General features: G+C 46.0%; 1 long non-coding RNA gene and 1 other non-coding gene across 2 annotated transcripts; one reads left to right on the top strand and one right to left on the bottom strand.

Annotated features, from left to right (window-relative positions):
- Positions 1-6,695: 6,695 nt before the first annotated feature.
- LOC105610957 (uncharacterized) lies at positions 6,696-14,652 on the bottom strand. The gene is made up of 3 exons (XR_001434223.4): positions 14,487-14,652; positions 10,699-10,756; positions 6,696-7,208 (listed from the first exon to the last, which is right to left on the bottom strand). It is a non-coding gene; the product is annotated as an uncharacterized LOC105610957 (long non-coding RNA).
- Positions 14,653-14,806: 154 nt separating this feature from the next.
- TRNAE-UUC (transfer RNA glutamic acid (anticodon UUC)) lies at positions 14,807-14,878 on the top strand. The gene has a single exon. It is a non-coding gene; the product is annotated as a tRNA-Glu (tRNA).
- The last annotated feature ends 1,811 nt before the right edge of the window (positions 14,879-16,689 follow it).

Here is a 16,689-nt window from a genome sequence, read left to right as displayed (position 1 = left end):
TGGGCTTCCACTGTGTCATTGCAGCAGCCCAGGGGCACACAGTGTGAACGTTTCCCACATCTTGTTCTCAGCCTCAGTCGAGTCTCAAAAGGATTGAACTGGCCCTCTAAACCACTCTACCTGCACGAGGGAAGGAGAGAGACTTGTCCAAAGTCATAAGAGCTAAGGGGCTCTGCCCAGATCAGGGGCTCTCCCCAAGATCGCCACTTCCCTCTATCTCCCCCTGCCCCCCCCCAGGACCAAAACCCCCAAACAGCCCTTCTCAGAGAGGGAACCAGGCTCCTTGGAGAAAAGGCTGATGCCAGGACTGGGGAAGGGACAGCACAAGATGAGTCTGGAACACCTTGTTCTAACAGAAAACCAGGGCGTTACCAGAGACTCCAAGCGCTGGGTCACAAGGCTCCATGCCCAACTAGATGGGGCTCCCAAACAGGAGAGGTGATGATCAAACAGAATTAGTGTCCACATGTGCTACATGTTATTAACATATTACATGCATATTAGTATAACATGTAACATTCTCTCTCTATGCTGGCTTCCTACCCTACCCTGTCCCCTGCTCTGGGCACCAGGGACACTCATTCAGGTGCAGCCTGGAAACCTCCAGAAAAGGATCCTGAGCCTCCAGCCCATCCCAGCCTGAAAGTGAGAGTGAAGGTCTTTCAGTCATGTCCAACTCTTTGGGATCCCATGAGCTAAACAGTCCATGGAATTCTCCAGGCCAGAATACTGGAGTGGGTAGCCTTTCCCTTCTCCAGTGAAAGAGGAGAGTGAAAAAGTTGGCTTAAAACTCACCATTCAGAAAACGAAGATCATGGCATCTGGTCCCATCACCTCATGGGAAATAGATGAGGAAACAGTGGAAACAGTGTCAGACTTTAATTTTGGGAGTTCCAAAATCACTGCAGATGGTGATTGTAGCCATGAAATTAAAAGATGCTTACTCCTTAGCAGGAAAGTTATGACCAACCTAGATAGCATATTAAAAGACAGAGACATTACTTTGCCAACAAAGGTCCATCTAGTCAAGGCTATGGTTTTTCCAGTGGTCATGTATGGATATGAGAGTTGGGCTGTGAAGAAAGCCGAGCCCCGAAGAATTGATGCTTTTGAACTGTGGTGTTGAGAAGACTTTTGAGAGTCCCTTGGACTGCAAGGAGATCCAACCAGTCCATTCTAAAGGAGATCAGGCCTGGGTGTTCTTTGGAAGGAATGATGCTAAAGCTGAAAGTCCAATATTTTGGCCACCTCATGTGAAGAGTTGACTCATTGGAAAAGACTCTGATGCTGGGAGGGATTGGGGGCAGGAGAAGGGGACGACAGAGGATGAGGTGGCTGGATGGCATTACTGACTCGATGGATGTGGGTCTGAGTGAACTCCAGGAGTTGGTGATGGACAGGGAGGCCTCAGTTCATATCAGTTCAGTTCAGTCGTTCAGTCATGTCCGACTCTTTGTGACGCCATGAATCACAGCACGCCAGGCCTGACTAGACAGACCTTTATTTGCAAAGTAACGTCTCTGCTTTTGAATATGCAGGTTGGTCATAACTTTCTTTCCAAGGAGTAAGCATCTTTTAATTTCATGGCTGCAATCACCATCTGCAGTGATTTTGGAACCCCCAAAAATAAAGTCTGACAGTTTCCACTGTTTCCCCATCTATTTGCCATGAAGTGATGGGACTGGACGCCATGATCTTCATTTTCTGAATGGTGAGCTTTAAGCCAAGTTTTTCACTCTCCTCTTTCACTTTCATCAAGAGGCTTTTGAGTTCCTCTTCACTTTCTGCCGTAAGAGTGGTGTCATCTGCATATCTGAGGTTATTGATATTTCTCCCGGCAATCTTGATTCCAGCTTGTGCTTCTTCCAGCCCAGCGTTTCTCATGATGTACTCATATAAGTTAAATAAGCAGGGTGACAATATACAGCCTTGACGTACTCCTTTTCCTATTTGGAACCAGTCTGTTGTTCCATGTCCAGTTCTAACTGTTGCTTCCTGACCTGCCTACAGGTTTCTCAAGAGACAGGTCAGGTGGTCTGGTATTCCCATCTCTTTCAGAATTTTCCACAGTGTATTGTGATTCACACAGTCAAAGGCTTTGGCATAGTCAATAAAGCAGAAATAGATGTTTTTCTGGAACTCTCTTGCTTGTTCAATGATCCAGCAGATGTTGGCAATTTGATCTCTGGTTCCTCTGCCTTTTCTAAAACCAGCTTGAACATCTGGAAGTTCACAGTTCACATACTGTTGAAGCCTAGCTTGAAGAATTTTGAGCATTACTTTACTAGCGTGTGAGATGAGTGCAATTGTGCGGTGATTTGAGCATTCTTTGGCATTGCCTTTCTTTGGGATTGGAGTGAAAACTGACCTTTTCCAGTCCTTGTGGCCACTGCTGAGTTTTCCAAATTTGCTGGCATATTGAATGCAGCACTTTCACAGCATCATCTTTCAGGATTTGAAATAGCTCAACTGGAATTCCATCACCGCCACTAGCTTTGTTCATAGTGATGCTTCCTAAGGTCCACTTAACTTCACATCTCAGGATGTCTGACTCTAGGTGAGTGATCATACCATCGTGATTATCTGGGTCGTGAAGATCTTTTTTGTACAGTTCTTTTGTGTATTCTTGCCACCTCTTCTTAATATCTTCTGCTTCTGTTAGGTCCATACCATTTCTGTCCTTTATCAAGCCCATCTTTACACGAAATATTCCCTTGGTATCTCTAGTTTTCTTGAAGAGATCTCTAGTCTTTCCCATTCTGTCGTTTTCCTCTATTTCTTTGCATTGATCGCTGACAAAGTCTTTCTTATCTCTTCTTGCTATTCTTTGGAACTCTGCATTCAGATGCTTATATCTTTCCTTTTCTCCTTTGCTTTTCACTTCTCTTCTTTTCACAGCTATTTGTAAGGCCTCCCCAGACAGCCATTTTGCTTTTTTGGATTTTTTTTCCATGGGGATGGTCTTGATCCTTGTCTCCTGTACAATGTCACGAATCTCTCACGAATGTCCATAGTTCATCAGGCACTCTATCTATCAGATCTAGTCCCCTAAATCTATTTCTGACTTCCACGGTATAATCATAAGGGATTTTATTTAGGTCATACCTGAATGGTCTAGCGGTTTTCCCTACTTTCTTCAATTTAAGTCTGATTTGGCAATAAGGAGCTCATGATCTGAGCCACAGTCAGCTCCCCGTCTTGTTTTTGCTGACTGTATAGAGCTTCTCCATCTCTGGCTGCAAAGAATATAACCAATCTGATTTCTGTGTTGACCATCTGGTGATGTTTATGTGTAGAGTCTTCTCTTGTGTTGTTGAAAGAGGGTGTTTGCTATGACCAGTATGTTCTCTTGGCAAAATTCTATTAGCCTTTGCCCTGCTTCATTCTGTATTCCAAGGCCAAATTTGCCTGTTACTCCAGGTGTTTCTTGACTTCCTACTTTTGCATTCCAGTCCCCTATAATGAAAAGGACATCTTTTTGGGGTGTTAGTTCTAAAAGGTCTTGTAGGTCTTCATAGAACTGTTCAACTTCAGCTTCTTCAGCCTCACTGTTTGGGACATAGACTTGGATGACTGTGATATTGAATGGTTTGCCTTGGAGACGAACAGAGATCATTCTGTCATTTTGAGATTGCATCCAAGTACTGCATTTCAGACTCTTTTGTTGACCATGATGGTTCCATTTCTTCTGAGGGATTCCTGCCCACAGTAGTGGATATAATGGTCATCTGAGTTAAATTCACCCATTCCAGTCCATTTTAGTTTGCTGATTCCTAGAATGTTGACATTCACTCTTGCCATCTCCTGTTTGACCACTTCCAATTTGCCTTGATTCATGGACCTGACATTCCAGGTTCCTATGCAATATTACTCTTTACAGCATCAGACCTTGCTTCTATCACCAGTCACATCCACAGCTGGGTATTGTTTTTGCTTTGGCTCCATCCCTTCATTCTTTCTGATCTCCAGTAGCATATTGGGCACCTACCAACCTGGGGAGTTCCTCTTTCAGTATCCTATCATTTTACCTTTTCATACTGTTCATGGGGTTCTCAAGGCAAGAATACTGAAGTGGTTTGCCATTCCCTTCTCCAGTGGACCACATTCTGTCAGACCTCTCCACCATGACCCGCACATCTTGGGTGGCCCCACAGGGTGTGGCTTAGTTTCATTGAGTTAGACCAGGCTGTGGTCCTAATGTGATTAGATTGACTAGTTTTCTGTGATTATGGTTTCAGTGTGTCTGCCCTCTGATGCCCTCTTGCAACACCTACTGTCTTACTTGGGTTTCTCTTACCTTGGGCGTGGGGTATCTCTTCACGGCTGCTCCAGCAAAGTGCAGCCTCTGCTCCTTACCTTGGAAGAGGGGTATCTCCTCACCACCGCCCCTCCTGACCTTGAACGTGGAGTAGTTCCTCTAGGCCCTCCTGCGCCCACGCAGCCACTGCTCCTTGGACGTGGGGTAGCTCCTCCCTGCCGCCGCCCCTGACCTCAGACACGTAGGTCCTCTTGGCCACCGCCCCTCGGGCATGGGGTTCTTCCAGCTTTTGCCCTGACCTCAGATGTGGGGTAGCTCCTCTCGGCCACGATCGTGCACCGTCGCACCCGCCTGGCATGCTGCAGTTCACGGGGTCACAAAGAGTCGGATACGACTGAGCGACTGAAATGAACTGAACTGAACTGAAAGTTAACCATTCAAAGGCCAAAAAGACAAGCCATGACTCCACCATGATTAGTCCCCTGACCTTGGACAACTGTACTTATGCACTCCAAGCCTCAATTTACTCACCTATTAAATGGGAGAGATGATAATGTCTATCTTGCAAGGTAGGTGATAAACCAGTGCTCAGGAAGCACCTAGCACCATGCACAGCAAGTAGGCAGGGCTCAGGAAACATGAGTGACGGTCTGCTTTTTGTCCACCTTCTCCATGAAACTCTGAACTTCTTTATTTTTTTTTTTGACTGTGCCACCGGACCCTCAGGATCCTAGTTTACCAACCAGGAATCAAACCGAGGCCCCCGGCTGGATCGCCAGGGAATTCCCTGAAACTCTGAGCTCCTCGAAGGTGAGAACCATAATGCTGCATTTTGGATCCCAGAGTTCAGCACAGCTCTTGGCATGATGATTAAAAGCCTTGAAATGTTCCCTGACAGCAAAGAGACATAGTTCACTGTCCTCAGGATGGGTTTCATGGTCTCTCTCTGGGCGCACCTCTTACCCATCCTCAAATGTAGTGGTCGATGTAAAATAGATACCTAGAGGAAGCCTGCTGTACAGCCACAGGGAGCTCAGCTCAGCGCTCTGTGATGACTTAGAGGGGTGAGATGAGGGGGGTGGAAGGGAGGTTCAAGAGGGAGGGGATCTATGTATACAAATAGCTGATTCACATTATACAGCAGAAGCCAGCACAACACTGCAAAGCAACTATACTCCGATTTTAAAAATAGATCAAAAATAATAATTAAAATGATAAGTTTAAAAAATGCTCAATGGCCTTTGACAGTTCTTGCTCCCATGCACTCACTATCACCCCTGATTCTTTCCTTCCCTCCACCTCGGCACTCCTTTTGCCTGATAATCTAAGACTCATCTCATCCTTCCAGATCTTGCAAAAGAATCCCCGCTCTATGTAGCTTGTCCCCATGCCCCTGGTGGACTCAGTCACCACCACCACCACCACCCCGCCCCCAGCCATGGCACTTGGACCTTTGAGCAGCACCTATTAATCTGTATTGTTCATTCTCTACCCTCTGTCTACTCTGCTGCCATTGAAGTTCCAAGAGGACAGGGGCCGTGTTTTTCTTTTCAAATGTATGGATAGATTTTCTGTATCCCTAATGTTTAGCAGGATCTTAGGAAATGTTTGTTGAATGAATGAATGAACGAATGAGCCATTCCTGTCCCCTTGGCCACCTGGCAGCCTTCAGGGACCCAATTATGGTGAGTCACTCACATCCTGCCCATGGCTCGTGGTGGATGCCGTGACGTCTCTTTGCAGTCTCTTCTACCAGCTCCAACCTAGAGGCTGCATCTCTCAGCCTGAGAGCATCCAGAGAGCCTTCCAGGCCTGGCCTGGGAGCTGCAGTTGGCCGGCTGTTCGGCACTGCAGCTTCAGGGAGGCTGAGCAGCCTGCAGGGAGCCCCCTGCCTCTCCTCTCCCTGACCCAGAGGTATGCTGAAGCCCTCGACCAGGCAAAGTCCTAGAAGTGGGGAAAGAAAGGCAGATAAGATAGTCCCTGCCCTCCCAAACAAATGACGGCATGGAAGAGACCAAGGCCTGGTCCACCCCATTCAACCTGCCACCCATGATTCATCAAGTGCCTGCCATGTGCTACCCTGTGCCTTTATGGCAGCCCTGCCACCTCTCTGTGCCTCAGTTTCCTCCCCAAACTGAGGGGTGGAGAGATCCACCTCATCCAGTATAACAGGGTTATTTGGCAAATGCAACGCAGGTCGACTGCTCAGTGAACTCTGGAAATCTGTACTCATGCTCTCATTCATCTGTGTCTGGCTCTTTGCAACTCTGTGGATCATGGCCTGCCAGGTTCCTCTGTCCCTGGCATTTCCCAGAGGAGGATACTGGAGTAGGTTGCCATTTCTTCCTACAGGGGATCTTCCCAGCCCAGGGACTGAACCCACATCTCCAGTACCAAACTGAAGCTCTCTCCTCAGCAGCCACAGTGACTTGCACATAGTAGGTGTTTAATTAATATCTGATGCATTGAAATGCAATCCAAGTGCTGGGCAGGACTTTTCATGCCTTGGGGAGGAGTGCCATCCTGTGGCCAGAACTCAGAACACATAGACCTCCTGGTGGTCCACGGGGATCAGGCTGGGAGGAGACCACTGGAGGTTGAGTTAGGACAAATACAAGGAAAAGTCAGTCTGACACCACAGAATAAAGAGAAATGTCTTCATCCCCGGAAGTGGTATAGGCTCAGAGTACAATAAACAGGGGCAACGAGAGTCTGAAGCAACACTGGACTATTTCTCTATGAAGAGGTCGTTGGGAGAAGCCTAGTCACATTTGCAGGTGGGCTGGCCTGGCCCAGTGAACACTAACCATCTTTCACCTGAGAAGACTTGAACTTGGCTCTGCCACTCACAAGCTGCATGACCTTCAGCAGACTGCTGCCGTCTCTGGGTTCCAGTTTTCTCATCTGTACAGTGAGGTCATAATCCTTGCACAGGCCAGCTCAACGAGTTCTTGTGAAGGTCAGATGGGATAAGAAAGAAAAGTACAATTAGTTCATAAATGGTAAAATCCTGTACAAATATGATAGGTGGTTGTGACTACTTGTAATGATACGAACAACTGGCAATTTATTGAACTGCTCACTGTGCTTAACCCTTTACCATACAATCCCATTTAATTTCCACATAACTCTATAAAATAGCTACTTCTAAGAATCCCATTTGGGGATGCAACTAGAGATGATCATACTAAGTGAAGTAGCTCAGAAAGAGAAGGACAAATACTGCCTGATATCACTTACATGTGGAACCTAAGACATTAAAATGACACAAATTATCTATGAAGCAGAAGCAGACTCCCCAAAGTAGGGAACAGACGAGTGGTTGCCAAGGGAGGAGGGGGCTAGAGGAGGGATGGAGTCGGAGGCTGGGATTAGCAGATGCAAGCTGTTATATGTGGAAGGGATAGACAACAAGGTCCTACTTGTCTTTCTTGTATAGAGAACTATATTCAATGTCTTATGATAAACCATAATGGAAAAGAATATTTTTAAAAGAATGTATATGTATACATTTGTGTGTCTATAACAGAATCATTTTGTTGTACAGCAGTAATTAACACACTATAAATCAACTATACTTCAATGAAAATAAATAAAAAGAATCCCATTTTGCAGGTGAGAACATTGAGGCTTAGGAAAGCTTGGAATTTTGCCAAAAGACACACTCAACTAGTATGGAGAAAAGCCAAGATTTGAACTCAGCACAAGGTGACCCCCCAAATCGAGGTTGTCAGTGCTATTCTGTCTTAATAGTTTCAGCCACAGACTGGCAATTTCAAGGTTCCCCCAGCTGGCAGTCTTGAAGAAAATTAAGGAATTATTGACATTTCTGCTCTTTTTCCCAGGAAATTCTGCTTCATTCCCATCTCTAGCTCAGTACCTCCTTAGACTTTGGCAGCTCCTGCAAGAGGGGAGCCCTGGAGCTCTGCACCCAGAGTCCCGCTCACATTCAAGGTCCGAGAATTCCCAAACACTCCCATCCTAGGTCCACAACTGGAAAAAGGCCAAGCATGCTACCACAAGGAACTGGACAAGGCAGATGGGGGATGGGTCCCCTTCAAGGTCTCTGCCGAACAGATGGTGGCAGACCTGTAGGGGGATGGTGGCTAGTTTGCAATAATCGTGATGACCCCCACATGTCAAGAGTCCTCTTGACTTTGTGGCTGTCTCCCTATTCAGTTTCTCATTATTTGGCCCTCAGGATGCTCCTTTGAGGTCAGAATGCTTAGCCCTTTTTACAGATGAAGAAACCGAGGTTTAAGGAGATGAAACAACTTAGCCAAGGTCATATTGCAAGTAAGTGGCAGAGACAGGCTTCCAGTACAAGACGCCAGAGTACAAATTCACCTGACTGCCAAGGCCCACAACTATTTTTGGTTGGCAGTCCTGATTCTAGCCCTAGTTGTGCCATCTGCTGGCTGAATGACCTCAAACAGGCCACTTAGCTTTGGTGGCTTTATGTCAGAGATCCCTGCCGGCTCTGCCTGTGTCCTCTATGCCTGTCCTTGAACCATAAAGATGAGGGTGTTCAGCAGCTTCCGCAGGTTTTAGAGAAAAGCAGCTGTGACTTTGCCTCCCCTGGGAAATTCTTCCTGACTGCCCAAGGCTGAATTATTATCACTCATCCTATTTCCACCACACTCACAGCCTTGCACTGTGATTTATCTGCAAATTCCCATGGAGGGCAGGCAACAAACATACATGAACAGGAAGTAGGTCAGATACGATGCAATGGAGAATGGTAGGGAGTGTGGCAAAGCAGAGAATCCCTGGTCTGGGGGCAGCTCCTACTCAGCACCAGCTTCTTAGCTGAAATCTGCTTCATAAATGTAGGTTCAAAACCCATTTTGTTAAGCACGTCATAGGCACTGTAGCCCCTGAAGCAATCCTACCTACTTCCTCACTAAGCTTTGGGCCACTTGAGAGGAAGGCTAGGTCACTGAACTCTGAGTGACCAGCTCAGGACCTGGATCCCTACCAGTGACAAGCTATTGCTTTTGAAATGTTGAAGGTACTTGCCCAGTCAAACCCCTACTGGTTTCTGGTGACTATGCCAGTCCAGACAACATAGATTAAGTGTTTACTGCATGCTGGGCACTGTTTAAGCACTTTTCATGTTATCTGATTTAATTCTCATGACCTACTTACTATGATTCTGTCCTTTCTACAGATGAGGATGCTGAGGCTCAGATAATCTCATGACATGCCCAAGGTCATGTGGCTAGCAATAACCTAGGATTCAAATTCAGGCAGTCTGTCTCCACCAATGTCTGTTTGTCTCGCATGATACCACCTTGCCCCATGAGACTCCCCACCTTCCTTAAATATCTCTTGCAGTTACATAGCCCTGATAATGCTCTCTGGGAAGCTGCCAGGCATCGTTTCCAGTTTTAAGGACAGTGGGAACCACAACAAGTGGCACAGAAAACAACACAACCACTGCAGAAACCGAACGTTAGCTTCACAGAGGGATGCTGTCCAACACTACACAGGTAGACCAAGCCAGAATTGGTGTTTATCTCTTTTCCCAGAACACCAAATCCCAGTTTCCAACAAGGGAAAATGTATAGGGCAGAGAGAAGCCAGGAGAAGCCTGATTCTTGATCATCTCATTGCAACAGTCAAGCACTCTCTCAAGTAGCTAAATGGTTCCAAAGGAAATGGGAGTCTATTTTGTCTCCCGTCACCAGGGCTGCAAATCCTGATATATCTCAGGCCACAGCAGAGAAGTGGATGGCTCAGCACTTGGAGATATGCCCGCACTGGCAGGAAGTGGGGTGGGCGAGTCAACAGGCACCTCTCTATTCTGAGAACTGATCCTGTGATGGGTGAGTGTACATCCAGCTGAGATTTTTAAAAAATAAATAAATTTGAATGCCAACCAACAGAACCTATAGCAAACCTCCCTTTCTTCCGGTGACCTGAAGCATCCTTTGGGATGCTTTAATCCTTCCAGGTTTTCTATTTTTAAATTTTTGCTGGGGCGACAAGGCTCTTAGGAGGCTGAGGTGGGCTGGTGATTCAAAGGCTTCCCTTCCCCCCAGCACACTCCTACAGGATGATAAAATGCTGCAATTTCACGGAATCTGCCTTGGGTACCACTTCCCCCATCCTCAGTCTTTCTCATCTGTAAATCGGGGGTAGTGCCTTCTATATCTCTGAGACAGAAAAGTGTGGTACAAGTTCATAGTTCCTGACCTGAAACACTCAATGTGCTTGCTAACAGAATTCTGTGGACTTCAGAAATGTTTATACAGTGAGTCTACCATATATTACACAATTGCCCAGCAAGTTCTGGGGCAGAATCCCATAAACCCTTCATAAACTCATTACTCCTATCCAGAAAAATGTATACATATTCATACTAAGAGGGATAAGAACAACTATAAATAACTTCATGTCCAGGGACTTCCCTGGTGGTCCAGTGGTTAAAACCTCACCTTCCAATGCAGGGCATGTGGGTTTAATCCCTGGTCCAGGAGCTGAGATCCCACATGCCTGGAGGCCAAAAAAAAACAAAACATAAAATATAGAAACAATATTGCAATAGATTCAATAAAAGACTTTTTAAAAGGTCCACATCAAAAACAAAAACTCTTTAAAAAGTAAATAACAACATATCCACTTCATATCAGGTTTGCCATCAGATGCTGTCCTCAACTTCATGAGACAGCTTGTGGTTTTCAGAGCTGATCTGGACCTTGGAACTGTATGAGAGGCCAGCCTGGTTTCAGGCAATCCCGGGTGCATTCCAATTGCACATTTACCAGCTGGCTGACCTTGGGCAAAACATTCCTCTTGACTACATTTCTGTTTTCCCATCTGTAAAATGGGACGGTAACTCCTGTGTTGGTTCCTAGAAGGCACACAAGGTTGCTGCACTGGAACGGGGCTGGCCACACTGGCCGGCCCCCAGAGGAGACCTTGGTGAGCCCATCGCAGTTCAGGGTAAGTGTGCACACAAAGCAGGGCTGATGCATAAACAGATGATCTATTTGATAGAAAGCACAAGCAATACAGCCGCCGGCAGGACCCGGTGCTTTTGTTGGCCTGACCAGCACTTACTTTCCTGCAGTAAAAGCTCTGTGAGGATTTACGATCATGATAGGAGAGTCAGAACAACAGGCAGCGTTTTTCTGAAGAAGCATCTATCAGGAGAGGCAGCTTGAGGGGCCATTCTGGCCCAGGAAATGGGGGTGACACTTCAGCCCCCTGGACAGCACCAGCTCTGGCTCCTAGACCCTCCCCCTTTTACATCTCCATTCCCTCCTCCATTCCCTGTGACCAGTTTCCCATGATAAACCATGGACATATTCCAGGCCTCCCCTCAGCCAGACTTGCTCAGACACTCTGTCTGGAATTTGATGTGTCCCCAGCTCATCAGCCACACGTTTGCAGACAACCAACTGGTGACTCTTAGAAAAGGTCAGCTGACATCTGCGGCAGATTTTCTGCCCCTATGATGACCACAATAGCATCTCCACATGCTCTTCTAGAACCTTGTGCCTTGACTCTGGGCAGGCTTGGGACTTGCTGGGAACCAAGGGAAGGGATGGAACTAGTGCTACATAACTTCTGAGGCTTCAGAAGTTACTTATGTAACTTAGGGGCTTCCCTGGTAGCTCAGAGGGTAAAGCATCTGCCTACAATGCAGGAGACGTGGGTTCAATCCCCGAGTCAGGAAGGATCATCTGGAGAAGGAAATGGTAGCCCACTCCAGTATTCTCGCCTGGAGGATCTGGAGGGCTACAGTCCATGGGGTTGCAGAGTCGGACACAACTGAGCAACTAACACACCCACACAACTTCTGAGGCTGGATCGTAGAAGGCCACGCAGCTCCCAGCTTATTAGTCAGAATGCGTGCTCTGGCAGTCTTAAACCCCCTGTGACTAGTCTGACTGGCCTGAAACCCAAACTCTCCATGTGAACTCACCACACAGAGAGACCCTGAGACTAAATGGAGAGAAAGAAAAACAGAATTGTCTAGCCAGCCCCTGGCCACTCCAGCTCCCTGCACCTCTAACCACCTGTCTGAGAGAACCAAGGCCAGAACCACCCAGCCAAGCCCTTCCTCAGCTCCTGACCCACAGAAGCCAACAGAGAATATAAAAGGATTGTTGCCATAAACCACCAAATTTTGGATAGATGTGCTCCACAGCAACAGGTAACCAGAACAGAGGCCAATTTTATTTCCCTTTCCCCTGCGGTGACCCTACCTTCTAGTTTGCAAGGAGCAGTTCCAGTTTACAGCTTTTGTCTGGCATAAGTATTGATAACAACCCCTTTCTCTCCCCAAAGGGCCCTAAGTTAGATGGTAAATGATATGGTCACCCACATTTGGCCAGCTTCTCAGAGTATACTACAGAGGCTCCTTTCCCACAATAAACATACAACCCCAACGAAAGCAGGGCATCTACTCCAGACACACAGCTTTAAGACAAGCCCAGGGATCCCCCTCCTTTCCACCATATTGCTGTCTCTACTCCCTTCCCATGGAGAAATCCTGGAACTGCTGCTGATATCCAGGACAGGAAGTGTCTGAATCAATCAGAGAGACCAGAGGCAAGAGACATGGGAGGAAGGAGAAAAAGAAAACCCAAACCTCAGGGAAGGCTTTCTGCACCATTCTGTAAAGGATGGAAGGGTTTTCTTTTAATCAATTTTTTCACTGAAGGAAATTGCTTTACAGAATTTTGTTGGTTTCTGCCAAACATCAACATGAATCAGCCGGAGATATACATATGTCCACTCCCTCTTGAACCTCCCTCCCGGGATGGGAGTTCTTAAGGACACAAAATTGCTCTCAAATCTTGGGGCAGTCACTTGCTCACTGAGCCAAACACCCAATTTCCCAGAGCCTGTTTCTCCCCACCTACATGAATGTCTCAAAGAACTCTTAGAAAGCATCAGGAATGATTTAAACACTAGCATATTGCCTGGCATATAATAAGCACTCAATAAATGCTAGTTCCCTTTTTAAAACATTGGAGGTTCCTACTAGACAAGGCATTTGTCTCATCTGAAAGGGACAGGACAGAACAGCATAGCACAGAAGGCCAAGGAGAAAACAGTAATAATGATGCCTCCTGCTTCTAGACATGACATCAGGGTATGAATACGGAAAGGCCGGCAGGCCTACTATGGATCTCCACTTTTTAGTTTAGAAAATACTTTTACAGTCACTCACTCATCTAGAAGAGAAGTTCTTTGAAGAATCTTACAATGGATCATTATATACACAGGGTCCTGCTGCAAAGTGGTGGCTCTTATAATGCAAGCTGAATAAATGATCTCATACTAATTTTGATCTTTTTATACACTGATTAGTCAACAAATGCTTACTGGTCACCTGCTGTATGTCAGACACTGTTCTAGCAACTGAGAACACAGGCTCTTCCCTCACCCCCTCAGGTGCTCCACACATGAGTCCATATTGACCCACAGCTGGCCTGGTCCCAGCATCCTTGTGTCTGCTCAAGAGTTATCTCCGCAGTGAGATCATCTCTGATCACCACTTCTAAAACAGCTGCATCTTCCTCCGTCCCTCCTCACCTCTTCCTCTGCTTCATTTCTTCATAATTCTCATCATGTACTGAAATATTTTTGCTTCCTTGTCTAAGCTCTGTCTCTGCTTCTAGAGTGTCAGCTCTGGGAGGCAGAAGCTTTACTGTCCTACCTAGAACAGTGCCTGGTGATCCATATTTGGGGAATTATTGAATGAGTGGATAGGGGTTTTGTGAGAATTAAAGGAGAAAAGGAATTCAGCACATTACCCCAGGCACATAAGTAAGGATTCAATTAATGTCAGTGTACTGAATATCAATAGTAAGTTGTAATATGTGCTACACTATAAGGGGAGATGTAACTTTTGCTGGATTGCTTGGATCATGTCTTTTGTTTTCTTTTTTTTCCTGTGGGCCCACAGGCCATCTGCTGCAATCTCGCTTTTATGTCAGAGTTTAATCATCTTTTCCACTTTGGCCGTGATGTCCCTGCCCACCCCAGATGGAGAAGAATTTGCAGAGTCTGTCTCATTCTCAACACTGGGTCCCTGGGCTTAGGTGGGAGATCCTATCTAAATTCTTCCCCCAATGGACACCTTTGCTGCCTCTTTCTGCCTACCCAACTCTAAAGTCTCCACAGGCAGTGGGGATGACCCTCCTTTACATTAAATCAGGTCATGACCTCCCTCCCTCCCTCCCCATTTTAAAATCCCTCAGTAGCTTACTTTTATCCTGAGGATAAAATCCCATACTTTGTTCCGTGGCCTGCACATTTCTAAATGGAAACTTCCTTTTTCTGGGTCACACCCAGGCTTCTTCCTGCTTGAGACCTTGCTTCCTGCTGTTCTCTGGTGCTGGGAATACATCTCCCCTACATCTTCACCAGCCTGTGTCCACAACCAATCACCCCTCTGAATAGCCCTGCCCTTTCCTCATTCACTCTCTCACTTGCCACGTGCCTGGTACTATTCCAAGCACTTAAATTAACTCATTTAATTCTCTCCACAGCCCCGTGGCATTAAAAAAAAAAAAGCATGATTGGGGCTCCCTGGTGGTCCAGTGGTTAAGACTCAGCACTTTCTCTGCTGGGGCCCAGGTTCAACCCCTGGTCAAGGAACTATCATGCAAGTCCTGCAGCATAATAATAAAAAAAAAGTATGTGAGCAGAAGCAGCAGCAGCTGCTGCTGCTGCTAAGTCACATCAGTCGTGTTGACTCTGTGTGACCCCATAGACGGCAGCCCACAAGGCTCCCCCATCCCTGGGATTCTCCAAGCAAGAACACTGGAGTGGGTTGCCATTTCCTTCTTCAGTGCATGCAAGTGAAAAGTGAAAGTGAAGTCGCTCAGTCGTGCCCGACTCTTAGCGACCCCATGGACTGTAGCCTACCAGGCTCCTCCATCCAAGGAATCTTCCAAGCAAGAGTACTGGAGTGGGTCTCCAGTGCCTTCTCCAGAGCTAGAGCAGAGTGAATATAAAATGACAGGATATAAAGATGATAGATAGTTAGGACCAAACAGGTCACAGGAAGACTTTCATATTTTATTCCAAGTATATAATGGGAAGCTACTAGAAGGTTGTAAATAGATGCTTTGATCACCACACAAAGAAAGAACCCTAGAGGAACACAAGTGGACACTGGGGGCCCAAGCATGAGGCTGGAGATGGTGAGGGAAAGTGGTGGCATTTACCATGGTTCTTGTTTTGTTTTGTTTCTGCCCATGCTGTGAGGTTGCAGGATCTTAGTTTTCTGACCAGGGATCAAACCCACGGCCCCTGCAATGGAAGTGCAGAGTCCTAACCACAGGGCCACCAGAGGATTTCCTCAAAATATATTCTAAAAGAATAAAGAGGACTTGCTGATGGATTGAATGTGGTGGGAAAAGGAACTACCAATGATGACTACAAGGCTTTCCAATAAGCATCATCCACTGGGTACCATGAACAAAAATTAGGAAAACTGGATGATGAGTGGATTAGAAGAGAATTTATAGAAACAGATGCTGCTGTTAACATTTTCATTTTATACATGAATAAGGTTTCAAAGAGATCAATTAACAAGCCTGAGTTTGTCCAACTGGTAAGTGAAATTCCTGAGTATTTTCACATACATATATTTTACCCTCACAGCACCTCTTTTTATCATCTTCAATTTACAAATAAGGAAACTGAGGCCCAGAGATGTGAAGGCTACACTGCTAAAGTGGCAGAGCCAAGAATAAATATCAGCTCTAACAGCAAGTATACTTTCTAATAAAGGAGACAGGCCAGGAGACTGATAACGAAGCCTAGGAGACCAGGTAGAAAATAATCTTGAGGTTTGAACAAAAATTACACACTCAGATTCTTTCAAATGTTTTGAAATTCCCCAATACATGAACCGTGAACTTCCGGATGTTCAAGCTGGTTTTAGAAAAGGCAGAGGAACCAGAGATCAAATTGCCAACATCCACTGGATCATCGAAAATGCAAAAGAGTTCCAGAAAAACATCTATTTCTGCTTTATTGACTATGCCAAAGCCTTTGACTGTGTGGATCACAATACACTATGGGAAATTCTGAGAGATGGGAATACCAGACCACCTGACCTGCCTCTTGAGAAACCTATATGCAGGTCAGGAAGCACCAGTTAGAACTGGACATGGAACAACAGACTGGTTCCAAATCGGAAAAGGAGTGTGTCAAGGCTGTATATTGTCCCCTGCTTATTTAACTTCTATGCAGAGTACATCATGAGAAACGCTGGGCTGGAAGAAGCACAAGCTGGAATCAAGATTGCCGGGAGAAATATCAATAACCTCAGATATGCAGATGACACCACTCTTATGGCAGAAAGTGAAGAGGAACTCAAAAGCCTCTTGATGAAAGTGAAAGAGGAGAGTGAAAAACTTGGCTTAAAGCTCAACATTCAGAAAACAAAGATCATGGCA

The sequence above is a fragment of the Ovis aries genome, chromosome 3, assembly GCF_016772045.2.
Source record: "Ovis aries strain OAR_USU_Benz2616 breed Rambouillet chromosome 3, ARS-UI_Ramb_v3.0, whole genome shotgun sequence".
Lineage (NCBI taxonomy): Eukaryota > Metazoa > Chordata > Mammalia > Artiodactyla > Bovidae > Ovis > Ovis aries.
The sequence above is the reverse complement of the archived record's forward strand: the minus strand, read 5'-3'. Positions and strand labels throughout refer to the sequence as shown.